The 25807-nt window shown below is 45.1% G+C and overlaps 1 protein-coding gene across 2 annotated transcripts in view; it reads right to left on the reverse strand.

The window, feature by feature from the left end:
• The window catches only part of PTPRE (protein tyrosine phosphatase receptor type E), a 176566-nt gene that overhangs the window by 113872 nt on the left and 36887 nt on the right, over nt 1-25807 (reverse strand). The gene's annotated exons all lie outside the window — the stretch shown is intronic.

Consider the following 25807-nt stretch of genomic DNA (forward strand, 5'->3'; position numbering starts at 1 on the left):
GATTCCCTTTGTCACTCCAGGCTTGCCCTTTCCATTTATGTTCTTATTATAAGATGTCCAGTAAAAAGAGACGGTGAAAGAAATGGAGCAACAGAATGCAATTCCAGCTCCATGGCGTTCGCCTTCCGAATTCAGTGTTGCACTATCATATCCTCAGATTAGTATTTTTTAAAGGATTGATACATGCTATGGAAATAGAAAGGGGAATTCTCCATCTTTTGGGGGTGACAACCATTGTTGGAAACCCTGACTGAATCATTTAGGCTTGCAAAATAAAGTTGTCTTAGAATGTAACATCAGGAAAGTGTTTATATTTCCTGAAAACCTAGGGACATTCTTTGAATCAGACTAGAACAATATAAGCCATTGTGTTTCATTTTTGCCTTGTCAGCCAGGAAGCTTAAAACAGAACTTAATGCACAATCACAATCACTTCTTATCTCCAGGGAAAGGGAGCTGGCATTTATACTATGGTCTGCTCATGCAAAGTGCTGCCACAACATATTTTTAAACTTAATGCTCACAGCTACCCAGTTATTATTCTGACTTCATAGATTAGAAGCCCAGAGTTCAAAGAAGTCAGGAGTTCAGTTATTTGACAAGTGAGCAGTGAAGACAGCATCCATACCTTAATCTACCTGAATTAGGAACCATCCTGACACAACGCTCCTTCCACAAATTGCCTCAAACCTTTCTGTGTGGGAATGAGCATGAATTGCCCAGAAAGAATGATCTGCTGGAGGCTGGGGAGGCTCCCTGCCCTGGGCTCTGGATGACTGCTCCCAGGACACTGGAGGCAGAACTCGCCAGATGGCCTCAATGGGGAAGACTTTCTGTTGCGTAGACCCTGGGGCTGGAAGGCAGTGATCTATTTGGATTGCTGTGTCTTCACTGGACATCAGGTTTCACACGGCGGCCCTTGTACAAGAGGACTTGTGAAAGTCACCTTCCTCTCCCCCCACCAAAACTAACAGCAACTTCCTGTCTTCATTGTCCTGACTTGTTTACTCAAGGCTGGAGTGCAGATGACTTCAGCATTCAGATAACTTTCCAACAACATAGGAACCAAATTACCCTGTTGAATTCATAGATATGCCACATTTAAATGACATTTACATGGCAGCAGTGCCTTCCTGAACACACACAGGATGTGAGCTGGCCACCATGTGAACCTGCCTTTTGAGGACTGACTGCTAAGACAACTCTGTGACCTATATCCAGGGACACACACACACACCCACACACACACACATCTATAGAGCAACCTGGGAGGCATTCAAAACCAAGTCATTTAGATTCATTGAACAGCTATGCAAGGCCTTGCACATAGTAGGTATTCAATAAACATAAAAATACTTCGATATAATCTATGATCCAGCTTATATAAAGTTCGAAAGCAGGCGAAACTAATCTATGGTGTCAGAAGTGGGGACAATGGTTACCCCTGGAAGGGAGGCATGAAGGGACAGGAAGAGCAATAAGGGGATTGGGCTGGGGGAATGGGCCTGTCACATTCCTTGATCTGGGTGCTGGCTCACTTGAAAGTTCAGAGCTCTGTGTGCTTATGACTGGTGCAGACTTTTCTGTAAGGATGTTGCCTTTTAATATAATTTGTGTGTTAGTCCATTTTTATACTGCTATGAAGAAATACCCAAGACTGGGTAATTTATTAAAAAAAAGAGGTTTAATGGACTCACAGTTCCACATGGCTGGGAAGGCCTCACAATCATGGTGGAAGGTGAAGGAGGGGCAAAGGCACATCTTTATATGGCAGCAGGCAAGAGAGTGTGTGCAGGGGAACTGCCCTTTATAAAACAATCAGATCTCGTGAGAATTTATTCACTATCACGAGAATAGCACGGGAAAAACCTGCTGCCATGATTCAATTACCTCCCACAGGGTCCCTCCCATGACACGTGGGGATTATGGGAGCTGCAAGTCAAGATGAGATTTGGGTGGGGACACAGCAAAACCATAGCAATTTGCAAAATCATAGCTTGAGCTACTATTTTGGAGTAGAGTGGGTATTGCTTTTTACTCTGTATGAATAAGCAAACAAATTCATTAATTTTTTTTTTTTTGAGACGGAGTCTCGCTCTGCCGCCCAGACTGGAGTGCAGTGGCGCAATCTCGGCTCACTGCAAGCTCCGCCTCCCAGGTTCACGCCATTCTCCTGCCTCAGCCTCCCGAGTAGCTGGGACTACAGGCGCCCGCCACCAAGCCTGGCTAATTTTTTGTATTTTTAGTAGAGACGGGGTTTCACCGTGGTCTCGATCTCCTGACCTCATGATCCGCCCGCCTCGGCCTCCCAAAGTGCTGGGATTACAAGCGTGAGCCACCGCGCCCGGCCTACAAATTCATTAATTTAATTGGTCTAAAAACTCAATTAAAAAATACAGTCAGCTGAGAAACACTGAGCCTGTCTCTGCCCTTAGCAGTCTTCACACTGGGCGACAGATGACCATGAGCATGGAGAGACTTACCGGATGGCAGAGAGCAGGACGGTTGGCCTGACTTTGCCCTTGAAGTGTGTGTTTGTTTGCCACAAAACGCTTTATCTCTTACAGAGCAAGCCTTTGTATCTTTTGGCATAAACTTTATCTGAAAATAATTTTCTGATTTTAATCATTTTTTTCAAAAGAATTAAGAATCTCAATTTTATCACCTAAATCTTTTCAAGGTATTGGTCATATGGGTGACCTTGAGACTTCCATTGCAGGAGGGACTGCTTTTCATGGCCATGACAAGGGTGTCGTGGTCAAAAAATGTGGCTTTGGGTTCTGACAGGTATTGGTCTAGGCCTCAGCTGCACCTCTTCCCATCAGAGCAGCCTGGGCAGTTACCTCAACTCTTTGAGCCATGGGTTTTATATTTACAAAATGAAGGTAAGTCTATCTTAACCTTGGGGTGGTGGGTGGGGTGACCAACTTACCTTGCTTTGCCCAGGACCATCCCTGTTTTAATACTAAAATCCCACATCCCAGCAAACCCCTCAGTCCCTGGCTAAGTAAGTGGCTGGTCACCCTATGGCTGCATGGGTGTATGTGGTAATGTCTGCAATGCACCCTTCATGGTGTCTGCCATATATCACAGGCTCAATAAATGCCGATTTTTATCATGGCCACAACCTTCCCCAAAATGTTTCCCTCTGTGTGTATTTTGGCTGTAATATCTGCCAATATGTGATATCTGAGAAACTTCCCATCTTTCCTTCAGCTTATTGACCCATTTTAAAAGATAAATGATCAGTAACTGTCATGCAATTCCTAGCAAGATGTTGTGTCCAGAGGGCTCCACACACCTGCTGAGGGGGATGGACACTGGCCTCAGGGGTAGAGGGTCCCAGAGGAAGAAAGCCACACTGACCCCAGATGCAGCATCTGACCTCTTTGAGCTTCCACTTCCTCATGGATGAAATGAGGATAAACACGCCTGTCCTCTTTTTAGGGTTGCTCTGAGGCTTAGTGAAGATCTGGTGGATCCACACTTACTGTGTTCATTTCCTTGTACAGTGAGTGTGGGAGTCATGACTGTGCTCAGCTGGGAGCACCCATAGCCCACCATCGGGACCATCGGGACCTGCAACTTTGGAGAGGCATTCGTGGACCCCAGGGGACCTTGGACTGAAGGCCAGGAGGAGGTCAGGCAAAGGGCCAGTGTGGCAGAAGATGGGAAAATGCATGTGTCCAGGTGTCCAGGGTTATGGCTGCAGTACCAGTGAATTTGGTGTGCAGTGTCCTGCTCCAGGAAGAGGTGGAGCAAATCCCTGATGCTGTCCAGCAGGAGCTGGGCAGATACGAGGTCCACAGGCTGAGACCCTCACTGCACCCAGAAGGGGCTCGACACTTAGCACAAATTAAGCCAGTGCTGTCCTCTAATGTCTGGCCACTAAAATACGTTTATATTCATTGTTCAACATAAAGTGTAAGAGCAATACAAAATGAGATAATTTATATGTTTATGTTTTAATATCAACTGCAAAAGGAATACAAAGGTAAATCACGACTTCTTCCTAAGTTAAGGAAACTTAACAGGCTTTTGTTTAGGGGCGAACCCTTACCTTCCACTGCAGATACTGGGAAGAAATCAAAAGAAGAACATGGCTTATAACAAAACCCCAAAACTCCAGGTGGAATGGATGCATATGGGATCCAGGCTTTTTTTCACATTTCCGCAGGGATGTAAATCAATTTAAATACTTAAAATAGCCACAGAAAGAAAAAAAAAGATTGGGCTATATTGGTTTCCATGGGAATTCCTAACTGAAGAACTTCTTTTGTCTTTTAAAGATCCTTGCCATTCTCGTGACATTTAGAATGATAAAATTAAGGGAGTCAGCATCTATTTCCTGCCATTTGATAATTATAAAAATATGGTTATGGAAGTTCAAATTAAAGATGCTTCTTAAGAAGTAAAAAAGCCAACTTATAATAGTGACGCACTTATTAAGGAATTGGATTGAATTTAGAAGTCAAGTGCGAGAGCTTCAAAGGGTTCTGAGAAATTGCGAAAAAGGATGCTTAAAACCGAAATGCCTTCATACCATGTCAGTGGGAGAATAAAAGAAAGGCTGAAGGCACAGTCCCTGTCCTTCATGGAGACAGCTGCTTCCGTGGGGTCCAGGGAACTCCCTGACCTTCCAGCAGCAGAATGCTGACACCAGGAGCCCGCTGATGAGCCCACTTTCTGACAACTAGACAACTGGCTGCAAGCGCTTACTGAAAATGAAACTGTTCATGGCATTCACTGGTGCAGAGAGATTTTTTTCAACATCATTACTTACACAGAGTTTGTATTCCCCAAAGTCATATTCCCAAATATCACCAACCTGTGTCTCATCCCGAAAGAGTAATTGCCAGGTAATGCGAGTGCCTTTTGAATACGAAAAGAGTTTCGGAGACAGTGAGGCTTATTAATAGAGAAGTAAATCTTTCCCTTACAATTGAGAATTGTCCACAGTTAGCCAAGGGCTGAAAAAAAAAATGGAACTAAGAACTTCATTAATTCTTAAAGACGGCTAGAAACACATTATGAAAATATATTCCTAGAAGTTTAAATTTGATAAAAGCAAAGGAGGCCGGGTATGGTGGCTCATGCCTGTAATCCCAGCACTTTGGGAGGCCGAGGTGGGCGGATCACCTGAGGTCAGGAGTTTGAGACCAGCCTGGCCAACATGGTGAAACCCCATCTCTACTAAAAATACAAAAATTAGCTGGGCATGGTGGTGGGCGCCTGTAATCCCAGCTACTCCGGAGGCTGAGGCAGGAGAATTGCTGGAACCCTGGAGGCAGAGGTTGCACTGAGCCAAGATGGTGCCAACGCACTCCAGCCTGGGCAAAGAGCAAGACTCTGTCTCAAAAATAAATAAATAAATAAACAATAAATAAAATGAAAGCAAAGGATACCCTGCCAGCTGGGAGGGGGCGATGGACTGCAGTTATGCTGGGTTCAACTTCAAGAGCAATCATCTTTGCAAGGGGTGGTCTCAACAGGAAAGAGGTTGAACATCAGATGGAAGATTTTAAAACCTGGGGGCCAGCACTAGTCCTGTGGCTCACTTTAAGAAAGTATTAATAAAACTGAACTCCTTCTCCATGAAGGAGAAACTATCTTTTTTATCTCAGGACAGAGGGGCAAAGTAGCTCTGCAAATGGGCTGAAGACCACTGCCTTGGCCCACTGCGGACTCTCTGTGCAGAACTTCTGCCCCAAGGGCCATGGGCTTCCCAGACACGGACACTGAGCTGTGCTCAGCACCAGGATTGTGTGCTGCTTGTCTCACACTGCTAGAAACTATCCCCAGCCCCGTGGCTTCCACACACACACACGCACACACACACTCCACCCCGGGTGAGATCGGAGGACACAGGCTCACCTACAGTGCTTCCCCACAACTCCAGGATTGGAGACGCTTTCCCTGCCCACTTTTGATGTCTCAACTCAGCTCTGCCTATACACACTGTAAAGACACCTCTGTTATTTATCAAGGACAAAGCGTAATCATTTAAAAACCACTTTCTGGGCATCTACTATGTGTTGGGCTCTGAAGACACCAGGATGCATCCACCCAGAAGCCAGTTAATCACATGTTCACATTAACAAAGGATGTCAATTACATACAGTTCTTTGAGAAGGTGCAACCTGACCCAGAGCAGCAGTCAGGAAAGGCCTCCTGTAGGGAGTGGCCTTGGCTGAGAGGAGAGGGAGGAATGGGAGTTAGTGAGATGCAGGGGTGCTGGGGGAACATTCCAGATGCTTCTGCTGATCTGTGTGTGGTGTAGAGAATGGGTACATACAGTTGCAGGCCCTCAGCTGTGACCACTCACCCCAGCCCTCTCTTGGGTGGGAGCAGGACCCTGGGATATCATGGGTTACCTGCATTTCCATAGGCCCCAAGGGGACCGAGCTGCCTCAGTGTCTGGCCTCCACAGGCCTGCTCCTCAGAGGCACATCTTTCTTGCAGCCTCAGCCAGTGTTTCTCAGCCCGAGACCCCTAGTCAAGGCCTTTAGACCCAGGTTTCCACCTTCACATAGGAATCCAAGGGCACCCCAACTTGGGACCTCCAGAGCCCCCAGCCCAGCTCTCCTCTCTCCCAGCCCCTGGTTCCTGGGATGCAAGATCCTTCCTGTGCACCTGGGCGTGACCTAAGCCCAGGATTTCTCCACCTCAGCACCGCGGACATTGCAGGGCCTGGGGACTGCCTGGCACTGTAGGCTGTTCTGCTGCATCTGTGGCCTCTGCCCACTAACTGCCAATGACACTGCTCCCTCCTTGGCCATAGCAATCCAACCTGTCTCCAGACACTGCTGATGTCCTGGGCGTTGGGGAGGGCACAGTCGCCCCGCTGAGGGCCTCCGGCTTCGACTCCTGCTCCCCTGAGCTCCCTCGGCTTCATTGAGGCCCCTGTGGTGCAAGTACCAACACAGAACTGAGCGGGAGTCCTGATCCCGCCCTGCAGAGCCCCTGTCACCAGGGCACACTCCATCGACCCCTCCCCATTCAGGTGCAGGGTGGTCTCTGCTTCCCTGGGGAGGTCTGTGTCCAGCGGAGCAGCTGTGGGTGCAAAGAGCAGTGGCCCTATGGTCGCTGTCCTGCAGCTGAGCCACCAGAACAAGTGACTTTGCCCTTTGAGCCTTGGTCACCTGGCCTGCCTCATGGGGCCTTGAGAGTTACAAGAAAGGAGCCCTGTAGCCTGGCATGTGCTGCACTCACGTGCTGTCTGTGCCAGCCTTCCCGCAGGTTCAGGGAGTGCTACCTGGGGCTGCCCCTCCATTAGGGGCTAGAGCCACGTGTCCAGGCAGCAGGGACCTCTGCAGCCTCTTCCTCACCCCCCATTGGCACCCAGCACCACGGGCTGCTCCTCCCTCAACCTCTGGGCCCTGGCAAAGAAGAAGAACAGAACACTGACTGTGCTTCCCTTTGTTATTTAGAGCTTAAGAAAACAGGTAATAAATTTCTATTGTTTGATGAAATTAAAACAGCCAAGTAATGCCCAGAGAAAAATGGAGTCTCTCTCCTACCTGGAGCCAGCATCTCCTGAGTGGTAACTGCAGGCCGTGCATCCTGCAGAACCAGTTTCATATCTTCTTTCACTCACTCATCTATCCACTCATTCATTCACTTCACAGGCACCCGGGGAGTACCCCCAGGGTGCCCAGCCCGGCTAGTCCTGGAGGCAGAGCATGAGCAAGACAGCCTGGGTTCTCAGTGCTGCCTGCAGTCTTGCGGGGGAGACAGGAATAAATGCACCAAGGTACAAGTAAATATGTGACTACCAAGTGCAGTGACAGGTAGGAAGGGACAGACAAGATGCTGGGGAGAGTCACACAGTAAAGGACAGCCAGTCCCAGTGGCCCGCTTTCTCTCGCTGGGGCTGGAGCGCTTATGCACAGATGTCACCCAGCAGTCTAAGGTGGGGCCCACCCTTGTGAAGAAGTGAAGAAGGCTGTGCCTGCCAGCATCAGTTCCTTCTCAAGTTCCAGGCCACCCCAGGGGCCTCCTGGGGGCCCTCCTTCCCTGTCCTGTTGCATCTTGCTGGAGAGAAGAGCCCAGGCCACTGTGGGTCTTTACCATAGCCTCTCCCACCCCCACCCTGCCCCAGAGAGAAGCTTCTAAAGAAGCCTTTTCAATTCTCCATGCTGGGTGCCTTAAAACACCTCCCCAACAAGCCCACACTGTTCTCAGCCTGCCTCCAGCCAACCCCGCTCCAAAAAAGGGACGCTGTCACCAACAACCATAGGAAATAATTAGACTGCAGCTGGGATATTTTGCTGAATGTTAATCGTTTTCATTTGTGTGAGCTGAAATAAGTACTTCTGTGCCCCAGAAGAAGGCCACATACATGCTGGACACGTGTGGCTGAGAAAGACCCCTCGCAAAGCCCCGGCTCTGCCCAGAGAAGCCCATTCCTTGGCATCGTCTGAATGCACACTAACAGCAGAGAGGAAGGGTGAGTGGGAACTACTTGTTTCTGTATTTTTTTTTTGACGGAGTCTCCGTCTTTGGCCCAGGCTGGAGTGCAGTGGTGCTATCTCGGCTCACTGCAAGCTCCGCCTCCCGGGTTCACGCCATTCTCCTGCCTCAGCCTCCGGAGTAGCTGGGACTACAGGTGCCCGACACTGCACCTGGCTAATTTTTTTTGTATTTTTAGTAGAGACGGGGTTTCACCGTGTTAGTCAGGATGGTCTCGATCTCCTGACCTCGTGATCCGCCGGCCTCGGCCTCCCAAAGTGCTGGGATTACAGGCGTGAGCCACCGCGCCCGGCTGTTTCTGTATTTTTGAAAAAGCTTGACCTATTTGGACTAATGGCTAAATGCTCATAAATCAGAGCAAGATCTGGGCTATCGCAAGTTTACACATTTATTGAGCTAGGAGGTCCAAGATGACTCAGACCAACTCCTGGGGCTGTTGAAAGATGGAGCAGCCCAAGTGCTCAGGCTCGCAGAGGACCAGGTAAAGCTGCAGGGCACGGTCAGACTGGACTCGGGGGAGGCACGGCTGCCAGAGCTGAGGGCTGAGGGGCAAGAAGGAATCCACCAGACTTAAGTGCACAGGACACAAGTGATCAAAGGGCCCAAGGCCAGAAGAATTTGATAAAGGATCTTTCAAATGAACAAATAAGAAATCTTTGCTATTAACAATAGAGGGGTTTTCCTGCTGCTATGCATTTTCTTGAACTCTCTCTCTGGAATCTAACTCAGCGCTCACTTGCTGGGTGTCTGCAGTATGAAAGCACAGCACAGGCAGCAGGGAGAAAGGTCTGCTGTCACACACACAGCCAGCCTCGTCCTTCAGCATCCACCCCAGATGCCACCATCTGATCATTCAGCAACAGGATTTCGAGTACCTGGGGCACCCGCATGCCAGCAAGCATGCCCAAGCTGGAGGGATCGGTCTCCTTTCTGACCTGTGTCTGCCATTCACTTATTTTCCCAGGTCTTTTATTACTTCCCATCTTACATAGTAATAATCTGCATCTGTCCTAGCTTCCCCAAAGAATTACATTCTTCAAGAGGACAGGCACTAGCTTTGATATCGTCACATCTCTTACAGCGCTACAGAGAGTATCAGTAAATCTCCCTTTGAATGAATTAATAATAAAGGTAAGAGCTCCCATTGGTGCCCTGCCAAGTACTGTGCTAGAAGCTTCATAATATCTCATGGACCCTCACAAGCAGCCTGCAAGGTGGGTCTTATTATTTGCACTTTACAGTCAGGGAAAGGAGAATTAAAGAGACAAGGAGACAATCCTAAGTCACCCTGCTGGGAAATAGCTGACCCAGGATCATACTGGGGAAAGTCTGACTCCATAGTTGTGCCCTCAACACTGTGGAGGAAGTGCTAAAAGCGGATTGAAAAGTGTGTGGCTTTGGACACAACATCTTCCCCACAATGGACTTCTGCTTTAAATTTGGCTGGCAATCATTTTCTTTGCAAATTCAGAAAGGTTACCTTCTGTCAAACTTATTTCAACAATTATTACAAACATAAATTAATGAGTCTGAATTATTGGGGATGTATATTTACACATTAAAAACAACAACAAAAAAGTAATTCAAGAAAATGCCCAGGAAGGCATAAGAAAGGCATATGCTGTCATCTTGAGGCATGACTTATTTCTGGTAAATGGGTCCAGTAGGAGGCTATTGAGTGAATTACCAAATGAATGAATGTACAAATGAATGAATGAGTGAATGCATGAACTGGGTAAGCTTTTAGGAAACTCTTGCACTGTTTTTCTCCACTCCCCTCAAGTCCCAACTTGTCATTAACCTGGATTTCTGTTTAAAAAAAGAAAATAGGCAATTTCAGCCAGGCGTGGTGGCTTACGCCTATAATCTCAGCACTTTGGGTGGCTAAGGCGGGCGGATCACCTGAGGTCGGGAGTTTGAGACCAGCCTGACCAACATGGAGAAATCCCATCTCTACTAAAAATACAAAATTAGCCGGGTGTGTTGGTGCATGCCTGTAATCCCAGCTATTCGGGAGGACGAGATGGGAGAATCGCTTGAACCCAGGAGGAGGAGGTTGCAGTGGGCTGAGATCGTGCCATTGCACTCCAGCCTGGGCAACAATAGTGAAACTCCGTCTCAGAAAAAAAAAGGCAATTTGGATAGAATTATATCTATAGAAGAAAATAAGTCAATAATTAATAAACTTCTAAAACAGAAAGGACCAGGCACAGATGAGTCACTGGTGAATTCTACAAAATATTTAAGAAAGAAATTAAATCAATTTTCTATGATCTCTTCCAAAAGACAGAAGCATAGGGAACACTCATTGTATGAGGCCCATATTACCCTCAATACCAAAACCAAAGGCATTCCAAGAAAAAAAAAAACAACACTATTGACCAATATCTCTCATGAACATAGCTGCAAAATCTTCAACAAAATATTAGCAAATCAAATCCAAAATGTATAAAAATAAGTATTCACCATAACCAAGTGGGATTTATCCCATGTATAAAAAGTTGATTCAAATTTGAAAATCAATTAATGTAATCCATCACATCAACAGGCTAAAGAAGAAAAATCACATGATTATATCAACAGATGCAAAAAAAGTATGTGACAAAATTCAAAACTGACTCATGATGAAAACTCTCAACAAACAAGGAATAGAAGGAAATTTCCTCAAGTCGATAAAGGACAGCTATGAAAAACCTATAGCTAATGTCATACATTAATGGTAAGAAACTAGACATTTTCCCACTAAGATCAGGAACAAGGCAAGGATGTCCTCTCTTGATGCTCCTTTCTGATATCATATGGGAGGTCATGGTTATTGCAAAGAGACAAGAAAATAAAATAAAAGGTATACAGGTTAAGAAGTAAAAACTGCAAATATTTTTGTTCACAGATTACATGATTATCTATGTAACAAATCTGAAAGAATAAAAACAAAACAAAACAAAAACCTCCTGGAACTAGTAGGTAACTATAGTAAGGTTTCAGGGTATAAAGTTAATACAAAAAAGTTAGTCACTTTTCTGTATGCCAGAAGTGAACAAGTGGAATTTAAAATTAAAAACACAACCCTATTTATATTAGCACCCCTAAATATGAAATACCTAGCCATAAATCTAACAAAATATGTACAAGATCTATATGAAAACTCTGATGAAAGAAATCAAATAACAACTAAATAAATGGAGAGACATTCCATGTTCATGGATAAACAAATTTAAAATTGTCAGGATGTCAGTTCTTTCACTTGATCTACAGATTCAATGCAATCCCAGTCAAACTCTCCACCAGGTTATTTTGTGGATGTCAACAAACTGATACTAAAGTTTATACGGAGAGGCAAAAGACTCACAATAGCTAACGCAATATTGAAGGAGAAGAACAGAGTTGGAGGACTGACACTACCTGACCCAAGACTTAACTATAAAGCTTCAGTAAAACAATCAACAAATACATTGTTGGAACAGAATGGAGAGCCTTTCTGATATCATATGGGAAGTCATGGCTATTGCAGTGAGACAAGAAACTAAAAAGTATACAGATTAAGAAGTAAAAATGCAAATATTTTTGTTCACAGATTACATGATTATCTATGTAACAAATCTGAAGGAAAAAATCCAACAGAATGGAAGAGAAATAGACCCACATGAATATGGTCAACTATGTTTAACAAAGGAGTGAAGGCAATACAAAGGCAGAAAGATTGATGGTCTTTTCAACATATGGTGCTGGGACAACTGTAAATCCATATGCAAAAAATGAATCTACACACAGGCTTTATGCCCTTCACAAAAAATTAACTCAAAATAGATCATAGACCTAAATGTAAAATGCAAAATTATGTAATGTAAAATGTAAAATGCAAACTCTAGAAAATAACAGAAAAAAATCTAGATGACCTCGGATAAGGGGATGACTTTTTAGATAACAATACCCAAAACATGACCCATAAAAGAAAGAATTGATACATTGAACCTCATAACAATTAAAAACTTCCTGCTCTGCAGAAGACACTGTCAAGGTAATGAGAAGACAAGCCACAGACTGGAGAGAAAACATTTGTAAAGAACATATCTGATAAAGGATTTTTATCAATAATGTACAAAAAAACTCCTAAAACTCAACAATAAGAAAATAAACAATCCCATTAAAAAAACAGGCAATGACCAGAACAGACACCTCAACAAAGAAAACATATGGATGGAAAATAAGCATACATAAAGATGCTCTTCATCATCTGTCTTTAGGCAATTGCAAATTAAAGCAACAATATGACACCACTATCACCTATTGTAATAGCCAAAATCCAGAACACTGACAACACCAAATGCTGGTGAGGATTTGGAGCAACAGGAACTCTCATTTATTGCTTCAAATGCAAAATGGTATAGCTACTTTGGAAGATAGTTTAGTGGTTTTTTACAAAACTAAACACATTTAACATATGCAATTGCACTCCTTGGCATTTGCCCAAATGAGGTGAAAACATGTCCACACAAAAACCCACATATGTATGTATATAGCAGCTGTATTCTTAATTGCCCAAACTTGGAAGCAACCAAGATGTCTGTATTAGTCAGGATTCTCCAGAGAAACAAAAATCAATACAATGAATATATAGACATATGAGAGGGGATTTATTAGGGAGATTGGTTCACACAATTGTGGTGGCTGAGAAGTCCCTTGAGAGGCCGTTTGCAAGGTGGAGTCCCTGAGATGCTGGCAGTGTGGCTTCTCATCTATTCCACTTGGACTCAAATGCTAATCTCCTCTGGAAATACCCTCAGACAACACCCCAAAATATTGTTTTACCAGGTTTTTAGATATTCTTTAATATAGTTGACTCCTAAAATTAACCATCACAAGCCCACCCCTTGTCAACTTGGCACCTATATATATGCATCTCTTGAATCATACTTAATTTCCAAATAAGATAATAACAAGGTAATAGTTTCACCTGACACGATGCAACTATTCTGCATACAACCAAAAACACATTAATCCCTGATATGGTTTGGATTTGTGTCCTGCCCAAATCTCATGTCAAATTGGAGGAGGGGCTTGGTGGGAGGTGACTGGATCATGGGATGGATTTCCCCCTTGCTGTTCTCATGATGGTGAGTGAGTTCTCACGAGATCTGATGGTTTAAATGTGTGTGACATTTCCCCCTTCTCTCTCTCTTTCCTGCCGCCATGTGAAGAAGGTTCTTGCTTCACCTTCATCTTCCTCCATGATTCTAAGTTTCCCGAGGCTTCCCAGTCATGCTTCCTGTTAAGCCTGCAGAACTGTTAGTCAATTAAACCTCTTTTCTTCAGAAATTACCCAGTCTCAGGTAGTTTTTTATAGTAGTGTGAAAACAGATGAATATAATTCCTTCTTCAGAAGAAGTCCTTGCGTGATGTTTTACTCTTCTCCTTATATCCCATGACTTAAATACTATGATACAAAATTAACAACACTTAAGTACTAATATAAGTTCAGAAAATCTTGTTACATGATAAAAGAATAAGAGAGGAATGAAAACAAATATCTTTGCTTACTATATGCATCTATACACATGGACGTATTCTTAACAAAATAGGGAGGAAATACTCATAACAGTCTGTTTCTGTAACTGGTTACATGGGCAGAGCTGGTATTGATACACTGCTGTCTTCTACTACCCATTCTGTATTCCCTTTGCCTTCGATAAGCACATCACTGGTCATGATTTTATGTGTGTATGTATATATGTATGTATGTATGTATGCACACATGTATTTATTCTCTGCATCATATGATAGTCACGGTTCTTTACCTGGTGGAGTTACCTAAATCTTCATTCCTGAAGGGCCTGGGCTATTACTTGTCCTGCCTAGATTGGTTTGTTGTAACTTCCAATTGACCTTAATCACAGGGTATGGTAGTACTAAGAGGCACCCTAGGGGATCTTCTGTATTCCAGATTCCTTGCCTCCACCATGGAGTAGTAGTCCAATTTCCCATTGGTAGTCTGGATCAGTCACCTCAGCCAACACTGTAATTCCCTGCTTAGCCTGTTTACTCAGAGGCATGAGGAACCCCAAGGGGCCAAGTGGCATCCTTATCTTCTGGTTGAGTGGAATCATTGTTGTGTCTCCTGGTGGAAGCACTCCTCACTCTGGAACTAAGACCTCTAGGCCAGCAGAGCTAACAGTAATGAGAACGGGAAGCAAAAATTTTGCTAGTGGGTCACTAGGAGTAATGGTGAGTAGTATCATTTCCATTCCTGTCCCTTGATTCCTGGACCTGTGAATCCTGGCTATAGGAGAAAGAGCATCATATGTTGGATACTGATTTAGAGCATATACAACCTTCTGAAGAACGTCGCTTCAGCCCTGCAAGGCATTGTCACCTAGTTGGTGCTATAACTGTGACTTCAAAAGGCCATTTCACCCTTCTACCAAACTGGCTGCTTCAAGGTGAAGAACGTGGTAAGACTAGTGAATTCCACGAGCATGAGCCCACTGATGCACTTCTTTGGCTTTGGGTGAATTCCTTTGTCAGAAGCAATGCTGTGCAGAATGCCATGATGGTTGATAAGGCAATCTATGAGTCCACAGATGGTAGCTGTGGAAGAAGCATATCCATATCCAGAGTGTCTATTCCAGTAAGGAAAAAACACTGCCCCTTTCACAATGAAGGTGCTCCATTGTAATCAACCTGCCAACAGGAGGCTGGCAGATCACCCCAAAGAATGGTGCCATACTGGGGACTCCATGTTGATCTCTGCAGCAGGCAGAGTGGTCACTCAATGGTGGCTGTAGCCAGGTTGGCATTGGTGAGTAGAAGTCCATGTTGTTGAGCCCATGAATAGCCTCCTTCCCTGCCACCATGACCACTTAGATCACGAGTCCATGACAGGGGTGGCTGGAGAAAGAGGCTGACAAGTATTCACAGAACAGGTCATTTTCTACCCCTGATTATTTAAGTCCTCCTCTGCTGAGGTCACCCTTTGGTAGGCATTGATATGGAACACAAATATCGCTTCCTTTGCCAGCTCAGAGCAGTCTATCCACATACCTCTTTCTCAAATTTCTTTGTCACCAATTTTCTAATCATGTTCCTTCCAAGTCCCTGACCATCTGGCCAAACCAGTGGCTATCGCCCGTGAATCAGTATGTAATTGCACATCTGGCCATTTCTCCTTCCAAGCAAAGTGCACAACCAGGTGCATTGCCCAGTGTTTTGCCCATTGAGAAGATTTCCCTTCACCACTGTCATTCAGGGACATCCCAGAAAGGGGCTATAGTGCTGCAGCTGTCCACTTCCTGTTGGTGCCTACATATCATGCAGAACCATCTATAAACCAGGTCCTGGTCTTCTCTTCCTCTAGCAAATGACCATGGGGTGCAGGTAGAGAGAGACGGCAGCATAGCAGGAGTAGGAACCATAGGTATTTGGGCCACTTCTTCATGTAACTTACTTATGCCTCCAGGACCTTTTCTGGCCCAATCACATATATACACCGCTTCCATTTGATCATAGTGTGCTGCTGTGCATGCCCAACTTTATGGTTTGGTGGGTCAGATCACACCCAGTTCACGATGAGCAGTTCAGATTGCATGGTAACTTGGTGGCCCATATTCAAGTGTTTCGTTTCTACTAAGATATAGCAGCAGGCGAAGAGCTGTCTCTCAAAAGGATAGTAGTTACCTGCAGGTAGTGGCAGGGCCTTTCTCAAAAATCCTAAGAGTCTTCACTGTGATTTACCTATAGGGGCCTGCCAAAGGCTCCAAACAGTATCCCTATCGGCCACTGACACTGCAAGCACCATTGGGTCTGCTGGGTCATATGGCCCAAGGGGCACAGCAGCTTGCCCAGCAGCCTGGATCTATTGCAGAGCCTTCTCCTGTTCTGACCCACTCAAAACTAGCAGCTTTTCAGGTCACTTGGTAGATGGGCTGGAGTAACACACCCAAAGGAGAAATGTGTCACTTACAAAATCCAAATAGTTTCACTAGGCACTTTTTTAATTGTAGGAGGGGCCAGATATGACAACCTATCCTTCACTTCAGAAGGGATATCTTGACATGCCCCATACCACTGGACCCCTAGAAATTTCACTGAGGTAGGAGGCACCTAAATTTTCCTCGATTTATTTCCCATTCTCTGACATATGAATGTCTTACCTATAAGTCCAGAGTGGTTGCTACTTCATGCTCTCTACGCCCAATCAGCATATTGTCATTGTGAGAAATAAACTTACCCAACCAAACCCAAAGAATGGACTCAGAGACCCAAGGAATAGCAAAAGTGAGACTTGTAATGACAGGCTTGCAAGGTTAAGTGTCTGACAAGCAGGCACATCCAGCCCAGTTTTAACAAGTACTTTATCCCCTAGTGCACGGGTCCCTCCCCCGGTTCCCTATAGGCTGAGTACTATGGGTTTACAATCTTCCTGGACATTGCCTATTGATTGTTGGGTAGGGGCTTTAGGTGTTTTTTTATTAGGGTTGTCTTGCTGCATTTTGTTGCAGCCCACAATGCATTGCAATCCTTGTTAGCTCAGGGACTCTTTAAGTATTTGACTTATGACCTAAGTAGCTGGGCAGGCTGATAAGAATAGACAAAGAGAGCTATTTTGCAGGCTAATAAACTTTCATCTTAGACTAAACTTTTTTTTGGTTTCGGTGAGGGCAACTAAGGGCTGGGGGGCGGGGTGGGCACAACAAGCAGGCATTGGCTATCTAAGCAGGGGCGTACTATATCCTGTTTCTTCTGTAGTTTTGCTGACCTAGGCTGATTTAAGGCACTTTGTCTTGGAAATGGATCACTGTATACATAATTTCCTTCAGTCATCAATATAGTGGACCAGTGTGATATCTTATTGCAGGGAAAAGTGATCCAGATTCCTGAAAACACAATTGTGACACAGGCTAGAGAACTGATATACCCCTGAGGTGGGAGAGTGAAGGTATATTGCTAGCCTTGCCAGCTGAAGGCAAACTGCTTCAGGTGGGCCTTCTGGACAAGGATGGAGAAAAAGGCATTTGCCAGATCAATAGCTGCACACCAGGTATCAGGAGATGTGTTAATTTCCTCAAGCAATGAAATCACAACTGATACAGCCGCTGCAATTGGAGTCACCACTTGGTTAAGCTTATCATAATTCACTGTCATTCTCCAGGAGCTATCTGGCTATCTGTCTTCTGCACAGGACAAATAAGAGAGTTGAAGGTGGGAATCACCACTCCTGCATCTTTCAAGTCCTTGATAGTGGCACTAATCTCTGCAGTCCCTCCAGGTCATGTTTTTGATTTACCATTTTTGTAGGTAGAGGTAGCACTAATAGCTTCCATTTACCCTTTTCAATCGTAATTGCCTTCACTCCACAGGTCAGGGAGCCAATATGAGGATTCTGCCAGCTGCTGAGTATGTCTACTCCAATTACGCATCTGGAACTGGGGGAATGACGGCTGGATGGGGTCAGGGACCCCCTGAGTCCACTGTTAATTGGATCTGAGATAAAACTATTGATCACCTGACCTCCATAAGCCCCACTCTAATTGGTGGGCCATGGTGACATTTCAGGTCTCCTGGAATTAATGTCAGTTCAGAGCCAGCGTCCAGTAGTTTCCAAATTGTCTGTTTATTTCCCTCTCCCCAGCACACAGTTACCATGGTAAAAGGCCATAGATCCCTTTAGGGAAAGATGGGAGAAAGATGAACAGTATACATTCTTTGTAGTCTACCAGAGTCCTTCCTGGAGAGAACCCAGCCTCTCCTTCACCCAAGGGGTTCTGGGTCTATAAACTGGCTCAAGTCTGGGAATTCATTGAGGAACCATGACTCTCAGTTTTCATGATTTGAGTTGGACTTTTGTGCAGTTGACCTGAAAGTTTTATGCTTATACAGATCAGGTAAGAATTTAGTAGGCTTCCTATCTATTTCACTTTGTTTTTATTTTATTTTATTTTATTTTATTTTTATTTTTTGAGATGGAGTCTCGCTCTGTTGCCCAGGCTGGAGTGCAGTGGCGCAATCTCAGCTCACTGCAAGCTCTGCCTCCCGGGTTCACACCATTCTCCTGCCTCAGCCTCCCAAGTAGCTGGGACTATAGGCGCCCACCACCACACCCTCCTAATTTTTTTTGTATTTTTAGTAGAGATGGGGTTTCACCGTGTTAGCCAGGATGGTCTTGATCTCCTGACCTAGTGATCTGCCTGCCTCGGCCTCCCAAAGTGCTGGGATTACAGGCTTGAGCCACTGTGCCCGGCCCTATTTCACTTTTAGAAACACCATGATTAACTAGCCAGTGCCATAGATCTACACGAGTCAGACCATTTTGATTGTTGCTTTGCCTCTGGTGTACCTTACAGTAATACATCCACCTTGCCTTTGACAGTTGAGTGCTGCCACTTGGCCCCTGCCACCCCAGGATCTAATTATCCCCACAGCATTTAAGTTTCCTAATTGAGTGACTGAGGTTCCCACTGTAAAGTCCAGCCTACAGAGAAAAGCAATCGCGGAGCTCTTCAGGGATGCTGGAGCTCCCCCCAAAAATCTGTTTCTCAAGGTTTTGGTGAAAGACCTGTCTTCTGGACCCTCCTAGTGTGTGGGAGTTGCTTTTAAGTGACAAATCCACTCTAGCATTCCAGCCTCCCTAAGCCTCTGGATCCCTTCCTTTAAAGTAAGCCAAAGGAGATCAGGCATCTCCAACTCAGTCATCGTGGACCATCTTTCGACCCACATTTCAGCCAACCAATGAAACAAACTGAGCCCCTCCCCAAATTCCTGGCGCTGCAGCATTAACTGCAGAATCTCTGCTCAGTGGGTCCATACCAATAAATTCAGTCAGCTCCCTTTATGTCTCTCTTAGCCCACACCCTTAATATCCATTCCCACACATGTTCCCCAGATTTCTGCTTGTATAAATTAGAAAACGAAAGCAGATCTTTTGAAGAGTAACCACCTCTTCATGGGGCACACTGTGTACCTCACCTGTAGGGGCTGCTGGGACTTCAGTCTAATTACAGTAGGTCTAGAAGCAAAGAGGGTTGGTGGGGGCAGGTCCAGAGAGATTCAGCACTGTCTTGCCTGGCAACTGGCTCAGGGGAGGCTGTGAGTCCCATCAGAGTTAATCCCCTCAGGCAGAGGTGGGATTTATTTCTGGGATAGTGGAGGTCACTTTTAGCAAACAAGACTCATCAGAATTTTGGAGCTCAATGTCTGTAGCCTCATCAAGGTCTCCCCACGTTTCCCCATCCCAAATTTCTGCAAAGCTGGGACTCAACTTTCGTGGTAATTCAGTCAATCGAGGGACAAAGGCTTGTGTTTGATTTTCAGCAATTTCAGCCCTGTGGCTATGGGAGAGAAGATTCTGATCCAGGGCACTCGTAGAAACTCAGGTCATTTATGTGAATACTGGAGCTCACCCCTTTCTCTCATCACTTGGTCCAGCCGTGCTAGGAGCAACCAATCAACGTCAGCATATTCTTTGGTTTTCCTCAAATGTTCAAATGTATCAGGTATAAAGTCTCTAAATTATTTGCCTTTTATAAGTGGTGAATTAGGAGTATGGATGTATTTATTTTGCGTATTTACAAACAGTAAGCACATGAGCTATCAGTGCTCTCTGTGCTATTAGAAGTAGAGTCTCCAGCATTTTTAGTTCTAAACAGGTTAGAGTGCCAATTCCAGAAACTCCAAAACCAAAAATTAAAATTGTTTCCTCTAGAACCACTCCTGGTACCAAAATCTGTATTAGCCAGGGTTCTCCAGAGAGACTGAACTAATAGAACATGCATAGCTAGATAGACACATGGGAAGGGATTTACTTGGGGGTTGGCTCAACCCTTCTAATTAGGGTTGGCTGAGAAGTCCCACGACAGCCCATCTTCAAGCTGAAGACCCTGGCATGCTGACAGCATGGTTCAGTACAGGTCTGAAGGCTGCAGAACCAGCGAAGGTGTTGGTGAAATTCCCGGTCCGTGGCCAAAGGCCTGAGAACCAGGGGATGGATTGGGTGTGGGGCACTGGGGTAAGTCCTGGAGTCCAAAGGCTGACGAGCCTGGAATTATCCAGGGTCAGGAGAGGCAGGGTGTATCCCAGTTCCAGCAGACAGATCGACACAGTCACCTTTCCTGTTTTTGTCATGTCTGGGTCCCCAGCAGATCGGATGTTGCCTACCCACACTGAGGGTGAACCTTCTCCACCTAATTCACTCAGGCTCAAATGCTAAATTCCTCTGGAAGGACACACTCCAAAATACTACGCTACCAAGTTTTTAGGTATTCCTTAATCCTGTCAAGTTGGGACCTCAAATTAACCATCGCAATGTAGGTGACTGGCTAAATAAACTGTGGTACATCCGGACAATAAAATGTTATTCAGCGCTAAAAGGAAATGAGCTATCAAGTGATGAAAAGCCTGGGAAGAACCTTAAATGCATATTATTAAGTGAAAGAAGTCAATCTGAAAAATCTACATACAACATGATTCCAACCACATGACATTCTAGAAAAGGCAAAACTATGGAGACAGTAAGAAAAATCAGTGGTTGCCAGGTTCACAGGGAGGAAGAATAAATGGATGGATCACAGAGGATGCTTAGGGCAGTAAAACTATTCTATATGACACGGCCATGGTGGATACATGTCGTATATCTGTCCAAATGCATAGAATGTACAACACCAAGAGTGAGCCCCAACACAGACTATGGACTCTGGGTGATGATGACGTGTAGGATATTGAGAGTGGGGAGGCTCTGTGTGTGTAGGTTTAGGGGGCATATGGGAAATATCTCTACCTTCCACTCAATTTTGCTGTGAATTTAAAATGCCCTAGAATAAAATCTCTCTTAAACAAAAAAAGGAGGGGGTGATGGTGTGTGCACATCCCCAAGCTCAGGACCCTGTGTTGGTCTTCTGAGCCTAGGTCCACCCTTCCCCGTCTGCTCTCCTAGGGGGCCAACAGAGTGGCCCAACACACATCTAAGCATCTACAGGGCTCAAAAGCTTCAGCAGCTCCTCACCCCTCCTAGGAGAAAATCCAAACCCTTGGGCATGGCATGGGGCACCCTTCACGGTGTGGCTCCCATTTAGCCGATGGGCCTCTCCCATCTCACTTCCCATGCTGTCACATGAGAAGTGATTTATTGGGGGGTTGGCTCAACCCCTCTATTTAGGGTGGGCTGAGAAGTCCCACAACAGGCCTCAGTTTCCCCACTCCCTGACCTACTTCCCTGTACTCCAGAGGGAAGTAGGTCAGGGAGTGGGGAAACCAAACTTTGCCCATTACACAGGTCCAGGACAATGTCAGTTTAGCTTGTAGACTGAATTTTAAGTCCGAGATGTTTCTTGAGCTCATGTGCTCAAGAATCCCAGTCCAGATTCTTTCCATAAAAGAACATGACAGGTGATGCCCTGGCAACCTGCAAGTCCCTCGGGTGGTCATGGTCGTCCAGGGAAAGGAGGCCTCCTTTAACATATGGGAGAATAGCCAGGCACAGAAAAGTTATGTAAGAGCATATCTTTTTAAAAGCATACCTTTTAAACATTGTGAAAATTTGTCCAAAGACAAGGTAAAGTGTCAGAGGCATCAGAGGATGTAAGCGTGAAGAGATAAATAAAATGTAAACCCACGGCACAAACCTGAATTCTTTAGAACAAGAGACAGACTTCTAACACACAGCATAGGGGAGAATGGGCCTCAGGGTATGGCAACACCTCAACACTGTTTCATAACAGTTGAAGAAGACAATCCACGGGAGGTTTTCCTAGGAGAGGAGCTTTTGAATGCAGGTGAATCTGGCTCACTTTAGATGCAGATACCTCTGAGAATTTTTATTTATTTTGTTTTAACATCTACACTTATTTAATTTTCCAAAACTAAAATATAACCTCTTTTCCAATCACTAAATAAATGTGATCACTGTATTATAAAAACAATTGAACAATGCACAAGAGTATTTTTTTAAAGTCACACTGAAGTGCTATAACATTTTCGTGGCTTTCCCATGGCGTAAACCCTTCTCTGTGCCTATGCAATTTTACACAAATCACACTATAAATGATATTTAAAAACATATAGCTTTTTTTTTTTTTGAGACAGGGTCTCACTCTGCCTCTCAGAGTGCTGGGATTACAGGCACGAGCTGCCGTGTCCTGTAATTCCTTGCTTCTTTTCTTCCTACTCCTCCCCTTTTCTGTACCCACTTTCACTCTATGCCTCTATGCAGTCTTTGTGACCTGCAGTGTGTCTGCACACACCTTTGTCCCTGCACCCACAATTACAGACGAGCAAGCGTGCACAGGTGCAATGTGCAAGTGCATCTTGCTCTCCTCTCTTACCAGTGCAGGGTGGAAATCCCTCCCTGCCAGCCTGTGAGGTCTGATGAATACCTCCCAGGGGCTGCAGACTGCTCCATGATGCAGATACAGAATCAATCTCTTTTCAACCTTTCCCTGTTGACAGGCCTTGCCATTATAAATTTAGTGTTTTATTTTTTGCCGCAATAAACATCCTTGTGCATATATCCTTACTTATTGGCCCCAAAATGAAGGCAGAGAGTTCTTTTTCTTCCTAGGCCCTTGAGCAGGATCGGCCACATACTAAGTTATCAATATCAGTGAAATGGTATATACACGAATAGCCATTCGTTCTCCAAGCATTTTGATGTGTGTTTTCTCTTTGTACTTGGGCCCTGCTGCAGAGACACAAATGAAGTAAATAAATAATTTAATTTCATGTGTAAATTAAATAGAGGCATATATTTATTTTGAATTATTAGAGGATTTCAATGCATTTTATGCATTTATCCTTTAATGTAAATATGGAATCACTGGAAGAATTGTAATTTCATTTATACCACTCTCTTTATCCCAGGGACAATCTTCCCAATGGAGAGTACAATGTCTCCACATCTTTGGGACAGAGGATCAAGAAAATGAAAATCTCTTTGAAGCAGGATAAGCAAATTGTAAGTGTTGTGGGTTTTCTCAGAATGTGCAAAGTTTGTGGAAGCTCTCTAAACTGAACATCTGACAATAGAAGCCCACCAAGAGCAGCTTGACAATTTCATTTTGAAGGTCATCTGGTGACCTCCCTGAGTTGTTTCTGTCTCAGAATTGTGAAGGAAAGCAAATATATTCCTGGAATAATAGCGAGAAAAGAGAAGGCCCCTCTTTCTCCTGTCAGCACTGAACTGTCTGCCTGATACCCCCCTCATACACCTGCTGTTGAAGGAGCCCCATCCCCTTCCTCACTCTGAAAGGAAGATTCAGAAAAAGGAAGTCATGCAGCCTGCACCCCTTGCTGGCCTCAGCCAGAAACAAACTCCAAGGTGCTTCTCTGACAGGCACTTCCTGACCCCACAGCATCTGACCTTCTTCTCCAGCCACCTCCTATGCTCCGCTGTGCTCCTCCTGGATCTACTCCTGGCCTATCTTCACCTTGAGGTGCCAGATGCAGCCACACACCAATGCCTCTCAGAGACCCACGGAGAGCTCTGTAGGGGATACTCCATGGAGTCATAGTAGGTCAAAGGCAAAATATCCCGAAAAGGTGATTTACAACCTTTTCTTCATGAGCTACAATATGCATGACCAGAAGAGAACTCCATGATGTCAGTGACCCCAGAGGGGTTAGCAATGATGAAGGATAAAACAGAGAATGTATTTCTGTGTCAATTTGCCTCATGATGAAGGATAAAACAGAGAATGTATTTCTGTGTCCATTTGCCTCAGAACAAGCAGAAGAGGAGAGAGGGGTGATGAATCTTGAGGAGGAAAACATATCATTGAGAAAAACCAAATGACCTGTTGGCCTGCCCTTTGGAGCCTTGCGAGGAAGAAAGCCCTGCTCAGCCCAAACATCTCACACTCACAGGCCTCTCTGAATACCCTGGGGACACATAACCTACTTCCCTGAGAACATGTCGTAACAGTGAGTCTTTGGATCACTGCCAAACCCCATTTCTGTGGAGGAAGGTGACACACACTCCATACATCAGCTTCCTTTGAAGCATGGCATTCATTGTTTGTGACATTTGTTCTGAGACAAGGGCCTCCTCAAAGGAGAGCCCAGAGCAGACAGCGAGACACAGGTGTCCACGGGCAAGGAGCCCAAAGTCTGGCTGGCATGTTGCTTTGGGCTTCAGGTATGAGGTTAGGCACAGAGGCCTTTTCTCCTCTACCTGCTTGCCCTGGAAGATTCTCCACATTGAATTGCCAGTTCCTCAAGTCACCCCTCTCACCCCCATGTATGAATGTTGCTACAGCAGCACAACTAAGCAGGGAATGATCTTAAAGACTGTCTAATCCCAGATCCATATTCACTCTTTAGTCCAATACTTCGAAAACCAACCAGGTACTGGGCACTGCACTAAGCTCTGGATGTGCAGGGAAAGGGTGAGGAAGCTGGAGGGTCTTTCCTGAGGTCCAATGAAGGAGATAGGCTTACAAACAGATCCATGCCACAAGGCACTCCTGGCCCATGACAGTCACAATGATCCATTTCTAGCCTTCTCTTCCTTTGCCCCATTACTTTGATAGAAGGTGCCACCATCCCCCCAGCTGTCCAGCCCACTGGGGGTCATTCTAGATGCTGCCCTCTTTTTCCCCACACATCTAAAGAACAGTCACTGATTCCTGATCTTCAGGCTTTCTAAAAATGTGTGGAATCTGCCCACTCTCTCCATCTCATTGCCACCTACCTAATTTTATGCCACTATCTTCTTTCACTGCAACAACCCCCTAGCTAGTCTCTTGCTTCCAGTCTTGTACCTACACCAGCCTGTTATCCACGTGGAGCCAGAGAGATCTTTCAAATACACAGTTCCATTTGTCACTCTCCTGCTCAATCTCCTCAAATGACCTTCTATTATGTGCAAACTCCTTATAGGGCCTTCATGATCCAGTTTCTGCCTACTTTTCTAACCTCACTGACTGATCCATCCATCTGTCCATCCATCCATCCACCCATCCATCCATCAACTCATCCATCCATCCATCCATCCATCCATCCATCCATCCATCCATCCACCCATCCATCCACCCAGCCATTCACTTATCCATCCATCCATCCATCCGTCCATCCGTCCATGTATCCATCCATCTGTCCATCCATCCATCCACTTATCCATGCATGCATCTATCCATTCATCCATCCATCTATCCATCCACATATCCATCCATCTGTCCACTGTCCATCCATCCATCCACCCACCCACCATTTAGCCATTCAATCAGTATTTATCAAGTACCTCCCAGAGGTGCTCATCCATCCCTGACTATCATGCTGCATGTGACCCAACAGCTGTGGTCTTCCTCTTAATTCTCAGTCCTACTTTATACCCCAGTTCTGGTCCCCAGATTCT

The sequence above is a fragment of the Hylobates moloch genome, unplaced genomic scaffold (assembly GCF_009828535.3).
Source record: "Hylobates moloch isolate HMO894 unplaced genomic scaffold, HMol_V3 SCAFFOLD_3, whole genome shotgun sequence".
In the NCBI taxonomy this organism is placed as follows: Eukaryota; Metazoa; Chordata; class Mammalia; order Primates; family Hylobatidae; genus Hylobates; species Hylobates moloch.